The following is an 8,998-nucleotide window of genomic DNA, read 5'->3' as shown; positions in this document are numbered from 1 at the left end:
CTGCCGTATAATATAATATAATATAATATAATATAATATAATATTTATTAACAATACACTACATAATACCACAAATAAGGAATGAACCTTACCACATTTAATCGCTGAGTCTTAACTAAAGTTGATTGTTTACTTATCCATTCTATTCAATCAATGATAGTTAGCGAAAGGAAGTTCGTGGGGAAAAAAAGGTGTTATCAAGTTTCAATATTTGTCCCGGAAAAAGAATCTTGGGACAGAATAGCTGCAAGTTATCCATATCGAAAGTTGGAAAAGTTCCAAAATAGAATCTCACCTTCATTTTTAGTTTAAAAAATTATGTTCTAGGATCAATATACTTCATTTAGTTTATCAAACATAAAGGATGAGAGCTTTGAATGGTACGTTTGGCTCCGTTTACTTTTAAAATTGTGTTATTCAGTAAAGAGATAAAAGAGTTCATTCGCCAAACCAAAGCATATCGAAAGAATAAAAGTGTAACTCAATAATGAGTTTGAAAATCGATTATTTCAACCAATGAGCACGAAAAACATCATAATTACGTTGTCATAAGACCGTGAAATTTACAATTCATTTTATTCGCTTTATTTTTTTAAACTCTAAAATTCTATAGAAAAGACTTGCCTGGACAATAAAATTTATTTATTTCCAACATCTTCAGTTTTCGATCAGACACGAGTCTTCAGTATTTGAATTGTCTCACTTTATTAAAATTTTTGTACTTTCTCGTAAAAATATTTTGCCAATTGCAAATCCTGAAAAATTTAATGTCAGCATAGTGTAAAGCCGTAAATTTGTAAGGTTAAAAAAATGAGATTTTTAAAACTGATTTGATTTCCTTTTCTCATAATTTATTCATTACATTTTACTTACTCAAGGATAAAGATTTCAGAATGAGTTTTCATGAGACTTTTATTCCGATAAAAATATCACTTCAAAATTAAATTTAGCTCAAATTTTAACGATAAATAGATTAATTTCAATTCTCTAAATCAGGGGTGTTCCACCTTTAAGAGTTAGGGTAACCTTTGAGTTTCTTTTTTATAAAGAAACCTACACATCAAAGATCAGAAGAAGAAAAAAAGATATTTAAATGCTTATCCAGCTCAAATTTACAAAATTTATATTGCATCTGTATTTTATCGCATCTTAATAAAATAATGAATTGTGAGGTAGAGATACGATATTCTTGGATTTTCAATATATATAATTCTATGAATAAAGCAATACTATTTTAAAGTACTATACTATATAATAAAGTAATAATATATAATAAAGTAATAATGCATAATATATATAATAATTATGCATATAAAGCAAAATTAATTTTAAATACTAAAAAAACAATACTGTTTTAAATTAGGACAAATTAATAAAATGAACAAAATTATGATTCGCCCTATAATATTTTTTTATGCAAAGTATTTTTATGCCTGGAATAAATAATCTAATGAGCAATATTATAGTGACCAAAGCATCCAATATGTTTCGGAAAGTTTTTTTTTTATCACAAAGGTTGAAACAAATGGCATAATATGTTTCACATTTTTTTTGGAAACTTCATGATATTCTTTTCGAACGTCAATCCAAAAATGTATTTTACGAAATCGACTAAATTTCAATTGAGTTTCAATTTAGTGTCAGTTGATGCTTTAAGTGGTTTTATCTTTTTTATTAAGAGTTTGAATGTGTGACAGTCTTGAAAAGAATTTTGGATCCAAGATAACTTTTACGAAATCAACTAAATTTCAATTGAGTTTCAATTTAGTGTCGATAATTTAAGTGGTTTTATCTTTTTTATTAAGAGTTTGAATGTGTGACAGTCTTGAAAAGAATTTTGGATCCAAGATAACTTTTCTTCTTGAACAAAAAATCTCTTGATACCACAATTGGCGCACTAATGACTTTAGTAAAAGGCGCCAAAGAAAACGCACCAAGTAAGTGAGAAAATTCATCTTTACCTGAGTCAAATAACGTAGACTAATATGTGACCAAATGGGTTTCGATTAATGTAGTTGAAGATAGTGACTTCATCAAAATTTAAGATTTCATTTTTTTCCAAAAAATATTTATTTCCATTTATTTTTTCAAACAAACTGCCTTTTGAAGTATGTTTTTGAGATAGAGATTGTAATAAATTTAGAATTCCTGTACTCTTAGCTTTCTAAAAATACTTTACTTCAGTTTCTGCTCTATCTATTTTCAAAGTTATAGCAGTGTTTGTGCAAGCTGATTAAAGTAGATAGACTAATGATTTTAAGACTTTAAATGTTTTTATCTCGAAATCAGATTTTTTTTCACATTTTACATCGCCTTAAACACAATATCTCATGTTTCTTATAAAATAATTGTCTACAATTTTTCATGATTGATTATGATTATAGCACACAAGCTCTTAACTACAGCCTAAGATTTAAAAAAAGGAGAATTTCATTTTTATGCATGTTTTTAGGCATTTTTAAAATGTTGATAATTTAACTACATTGATCCCTAACTCAGTAATATATGCTCCTGCTTTTGAGATAATAGTTCAAAACATAGTTGATGCCTTCTAAATGAAATTCTCAAAGGAATTTTCATTTTAAGTGATATAAATATTTTACGAGGTTTAGCGTATATGCAAAAAATGTCTTGTTTTTTACCTAAAAATGACCATTTAAAAAACAATAACAACAATTTTTTAATAATTTTATAAATTTTTCCCATAATGAAACAAATAAACTAGTTTATGAAAAATTTTGCATTAGTATTTAAAGAAAAGTTATCGAAACTAAATCGGATACATTAAGGATAAAAAAATATATATAAACTAAAATGTTGCTAAAATTTTGGAGCAAGCAAATAGTGCTATCTTGTGGAATCACTGTTCAACTAGGGTTCCTCAAAATTCAGGTTGAAGACCTCTGGTGCAAAGAATCGAAACGGGATGCTTTTGAACCTTTTCACTTACAGCTTTAATTTTTATTGCCCTGTAACAGATTTATTTCTAAGTAAATGCAATAAATGCATGGGAAAGAAAGTTAATAACATGTTTTACAGATTTTAATAAAATGCTAAGTGCCATGTAGTACATTTTGAGGAATAAATAAGGAGGGTTGCAATCTAATGCAGCTTTTCAAAATAAGACAAAATTACGAAATTATATAAATGAAAATTTCAAGTAAATATAAAAAAAGTTTATTTATAGCATCGATTTAATAGCTCATTATGATGTCTGCAGGAATATATGAACACCCTTCTCTCCTTATTTAACACTCAAACTGTTTCATTTCCAGATACATAGTGAAATCCATAAAAGTATATATATTAATATAAATATATTTACGATAAAAATATACTAAATATATTTAACATTAATGTACTGTTTTCGATATAATATAGAAAAATCCTAAAAATAAAGGTTATTTTTCTGATTCAATACTAAAAATAATTAAGAATTAGTGTTCTATTACTAAATAACATATTGGAATTATGCGTTTTCAAAATATGCATATTTCTATAAAAAAATTTCTAGCAAATTAAAATTTTAAATCCTTTTTGCTAACTTTCAGGATGAATTTTTCTTACAATTAGACAACCATTTCGTTCTAATCTAATCCAAACTATGAATAAAAATAACTAATTTATTATTTTCTTTTACTATGACGTCTTTTAATTTTCGAAAGCAAATAACAAAACAAGGAATTAAACTGAAAACTATTGAGATTGTTTGAAACTGAATAATATATGGGGTAGGGTTGAAAAGGCTTGCGTGGTTAGATATTAACCAACCCTTTTTTCCCCTGAGGGTTTTCTACCCGAATTTAAATAAAAGGCAATTTTATAATTGTATTTAAAACGGAAAATAGATTTAAAATATTGATAGGAATTTAAAAAGTCTAAATATATCAAACATTTAATGTAATGTATATTTTCAAAACATAATATACGATATATTCTAGTCTATTTTACAAAACGGAAATCCATTTTAATTCATTAATAATATACAAAGCAATGTTCGGTGATGTGACATTATTGATCAAGGATTAATGGATGCTTATTTCAACTCTTGAATTTGGATAAATGAAAGCATAATTCTGAGTAAGATATTGCTTTTGAATTTATTATCCCTTTCATTTCAAAATCAATAAACTTTAAATCCATTTAATATATTTTATATATTGAGTTATTTATTAGGAATTGCTTTTGATAAAGGCTTTATATTTTCAAAATTTTTTGTTCCTTAAATGTAGTTTTTGTGTTTTAATTTAGATAAAGCTTTTTATTATTAGAATTTATTCTAAATATTTGTCCGACATGCTGTAAGAAAATAATGGTGATTAGGATTAGACAACAAGGAAAAAAATGAAAATGACGAGAAATAAAAAATTCACATTCTTATTTTTTCTTTGCTTATCTCTAGTTTTTTTTCTTATCTCAATGATATTTCATTATAAAAAATATAAATAATTTAAGTGTTGTGTTCCGTTAACTAAAACAAAATTTTCAACAATTGTAAAGGATATTTTGTTTCAAACCTTTGTTTATTAGAAATTGAATGTTATTTTCTCATTAAAGGGATTGTACATATGCGATTATTTAAAAAGCAGTTTGCTATAAAAAAGGCATATATGTACTGATTTTTAAAAATGAAAACAACTTTTTTTTCAAACTTTAATGTAAAGTGCAGGTAGCTTTTCTGACCATTGATTTCAAAAATCAATTAAAAATCCGAAAGAAAGAAGATAGGGATTTACTATTTACTGCAATTATCTAAGGAAGCTATAAATTTAAAGTAAAGTTTATTGACAGTTGGGACAGATGATAACTGAGAAAAATATTGAAACAGTGTTTTCAAAGTAACCACTGTTTTCAGTAACAACAGAAAGAGAACAGAAAATAAGAGGAGTGCGAAAGAGAACAGAAAATAAGAGGAGTGCGAAAGAGAACAAAACCAACAGAAACTGGTAAAAATATTTCAACTAGAATGGTCCAATGTGCAACAAAAATATTAATTTCAAGTCATCATCGCTGTTTGTTGACGAAACTTATTTTTAAACTTGTTAAAAATAAAATAAAATTAAAAAAAACTTTTTTTGAGCTACTTCCATTTTTTTAAGAGGAGTCGGTATGGTATATATCTATAATGCTAAAACTAGCCTTTTTTCATGTATCTTTTCTACGAAACTAGTAATGATATCGCTTTGAAATTTTTAGGGTATATTTGAGATTCTATCAGTTGAATTCTGCGATAATATTTCAGCATTAACAAGAATACTTTTTGAGTTATGAAATATTTTTGTTGAAACTTCTTAAAAAATTAAAAGTTCCCATTTCATAATTTTTTAAAAATATTTCTGCAAAAGATATTTATTAACAGTTATCACAGTGTAAACATATAAATTTAAATGTTCTGCGAAAAAAATGAAGCAATATCTAGTTTAGATGCTGTGAAAAGGTACATCAAAAAAGTTCAGCTGTAGCATTATTGGTATATGCCCTACAGAATCCCTTAATTGATTTTTCCAACTACTGATAATTTTCGGGACATCCTAAACCACGACAATGAACATCTTAAAAAAGTACAGGTCGCACTGCAAAAAAAAATTCTCAAGATTAAGTAAAAATGTGTCAAAATAACTCCGAAATAAGGAACAGTCGAATTCGAAAATTGAAACAGTTTATACTTACTTTTGAGCAAAATGTATAATCTCAAAGATGAGGTGGAATGAACAAAGTGTGAGAGAGATAATCGTTAACCCCTGGCAGGATTTGAACCATGGATCTACGAGGTCAAAGTAAATTAAAATTACCATTCTCCTAACAAACTTATTATGACTACAATTTTCAAACTGAAAACCTTTGTACCATTGAAATTAGAATTGAAATTAAATGTTTCATTGCGGTGGTTATTATGTAAAACTTCCTACTAACCCTGAACTGAGTTGTACAACGATGGTGGATAGCGCATACTACTATGAATTCAGAGGTCCTTGATTCGAATCCCATCGGCAACCAACGAATATCTCTTTCGTACATTTCTCACAACACATTACTTATAAAGTATCCAGCAAGTTTCAAAAACTTTTTTTTAAATATTAATTTAAAATTATTAAAAACTAGTTTATTTGTTTTATTATGTGTAGAAACTTATATAACTAGTTTATAAGTTTATTAATAAAATATATTATTATAACAAAATAAATTATTATAATAAAATATATTATTATAATAAAATATATTATTATAATAAAATATATTATTAATAAAATATATTGTTATTGTCATTTCATTTCNAATAAAATATATTATTAATAAAATATATTATTAATAAAATATATTATTATTGTCATTTCATTTCATAAATGGACATTTTTAGGTAAGGCGTTTTTTTGTATGTACGCTGAAAAAAATTCTATGGTCTAAAACATTTTATTTCGAAGGCGGATTTTATTTATTTAGAAGAGGATTTTGTTTAGAAGGCTGTCAGCTATGTTTTGAACTACTATCTTAAAAGCAGGTGCATAAACTGAGTTAGGGATTAATGTAGTTAAAAAAGCAAATTTTTAAAAATTTCCGCACTTCTCTTAGCGAAAAAATATGCATAAAATATGAAATTCTGCGTTTTCAGGTGTTTTGAAATATGAAAAAAAATCTGATTTTGATGTAAAGAGATGCAAAAAATTTAAACTATTAGTCTATCCACTGTTTTCACTTCACACAAAAACTTCTATAACTTAGTAAATAATTGGAGTAAAAACAAAAGTAATTCAAGTAAATAAGATATAACGGAGCATCAGAATTAAAGATAACAATTATCCATACGAAATAGAAAATGAACCATAATCTCTCCTTTTTCAGGCTTTGAGTATCAATTTTAAAACGAAACATTTTGATTTTCAAATAAGCACAAAAATTGAAAAATTGTTCATTATTGAAAATATATATAGCATCATAAAATTGTTGACCATGTATTGCTCAAATGTCGCATAAATGCTATTGTTATTAAGTTTCTTATTTATAATAAACAATTTTCCAATTTGAAGAGGTTTTTCTTTCCCTTATACATATTTACAATAAATATTGATTGTTGACAAGTTTTTAAAACGTTTTATAAAACTAATTATCTAGTAAATAATTAGAGTTTAGAAATTAGCTTTCAGACATTAGAGTTTAGACAATTCTAGAGTTTAGACATTAATTTTCTAGCGTTAGATAATTATTTTCTAATTATCTAAATGTATTATTATTTATGAGTGTTTATTTCAAAAATTATAAATTCAGTAAATAAAAATTTATCTATTTGAACAATTAATAAAACAAATTCCATTTGAATCTTGCATTTATCATAGCATCGGTATGTATCACAAAGTACGTAAGATAGATTCTAACAGAAATATTTTTTTAAATAATTCATTAAAGAGATAAATTAGACAGTTTCATGTAATTAAATTAATAATATTATAGTAAATTTAATAGTTTTCATTTCACTTGATATTTTCTATCAATGCTTTTTTGTTCCCTTTTATTTTTTGAATAATAATAGCCTCCGTTCTTTAATTTTTTTCTAAGCAAATAGGAAAAATAAAAAAATACAAATACATAGATTTTTATATATTTTTCTCGATGTAATTTAAATTTAACATTCATAAAGAATGTAAATGCACTGAACATTTGGATAAATACTATATATTCCAACATATTTGTATCTCCAACATAATAGATTAAATATCTGGTATAATTGATTAAATATAAATTAATTAAATTGATTCAATATATGTGTTTAGCGTTCTCAAGGAAGAAAATATGGATTTGTTCGAAATTTATCTACATTAACTCGTATAAATATAAAAATACTTGCGAAACTTATTGTTTTATATGTTCATAAAATTGATCAGAATTCCATATTGAATTTATTTTTGTTTAATATTCTTTAAAAGGAATTTATTATTTATTTAAAATACAGTAGGAAATGTAATGAAACCAATTTTTAATTTTAGCTAGTATTTCACCAGTTGCTTCCGTTAAAAACTTACACAGAAACAAAATTTCAATTCGTCCACAACAAGAAAATCTGTTTTTAATGAATATGACCAGAAAACTATTATTGTCATTTGTTTTTAAAAATTCATACAAGTAAAAATAGCATGTCACTTTTTTTTAAAACTAAATGTACAAATTCGCTATCTTCTCAGTTAATTTTCTAAAATATAATTTAAAGAAATCATACCTTAAATACTTTTTATTGAAGAATCATTCATGTATTGAACTTTCGCATATGATTCATTCTCAGAAGGAATAAATGCATTTCATCTTCAATTATGCAAAAATAATAATGCACTGGTTTTTTTTTACATTATATTTTGAATTATAATGTCAATTGCGTGCAGCGCACAATGAATTGAAAAAATGTTATAATGCAAACTATTTAATGATTTCCACTTATTTCTATTATGTGCGCTTCATCTACGATCACAGGACTCTCAAAATTCCCCGTCCGTTCACACACGTTTAACTTGCATTCATTGGTCCCTCGGAGATAGGGCAGTCGTCGAAGCGCCATCTGGCTTCTGCCGCGGAAATTGATTTTCGTTTCACCAACCTTAGGAATTTAAATGTTGCGTTCTAATTTACCTACAGAGCTCGTGCGCATTTATTCCCAGAGAATATTTTGGTGGTTGAAGGTATAATTAAATAAAACCGTCTGTTTTACCAACAGCTGACGTGATCCCAATTTATTTCGAAAAAGAATTTCCAGGAGAAGTAATAAAATATTACCGGATTTGTGCTTAATAGTCAAGTCAAAGCTTTGTTAAGGAATGTTGAACTTTGTGAAAGTTCAACTTTCAGAGTAAATGATTCCGAAGCATTTACTGCTTTGAGCATTATTTAAGATTTATGTTGAAGTTAGCATTAAAGTTAATTAATCGAACCAGGAGAGTTTCGAAAGTTGAATAATTTATTGTTCTAACATTGTTTTGGTAAACTAGACAGTTTGAAATGAGTCTGATTTCTAAAT

At 25.9% G+C, this 8,998-nt stretch overlaps 1 protein-coding gene across 1 annotated transcript in view; it reads right to left on the bottom strand.

The window, feature by feature from the left end:
- The window catches only part of LOC107450170 (protein qui-1-like), a 140,900-nt gene extending 132,394 nt beyond the window's left edge, over positions 1-8,506 (bottom strand). Inside the window, exon 1 of the mRNA XM_071178889.1 lies at positions 8,210-8,506. The gene's annotated coding sequence lies outside the window, so the exon portion shown is untranslated. The remainder of the gene's footprint in view (positions 1-8,209) is intronic.
- Positions 8,507-8,998: the final 492 nt, after the last annotated feature.

This window comes from Parasteatoda tepidariorum, chromosome 3 (assembly GCF_043381705.1).
Source record: "Parasteatoda tepidariorum isolate YZ-2023 chromosome 3, CAS_Ptep_4.0, whole genome shotgun sequence".
In the NCBI taxonomy this organism is placed as follows: domain Eukaryota; kingdom Metazoa; phylum Arthropoda; class Arachnida; order Araneae; family Theridiidae; genus Parasteatoda; species Parasteatoda tepidariorum.
The sequence above is the reverse complement of the archived record's forward strand: the minus strand, read 5'-3'. Positions and strand labels throughout refer to the sequence as shown.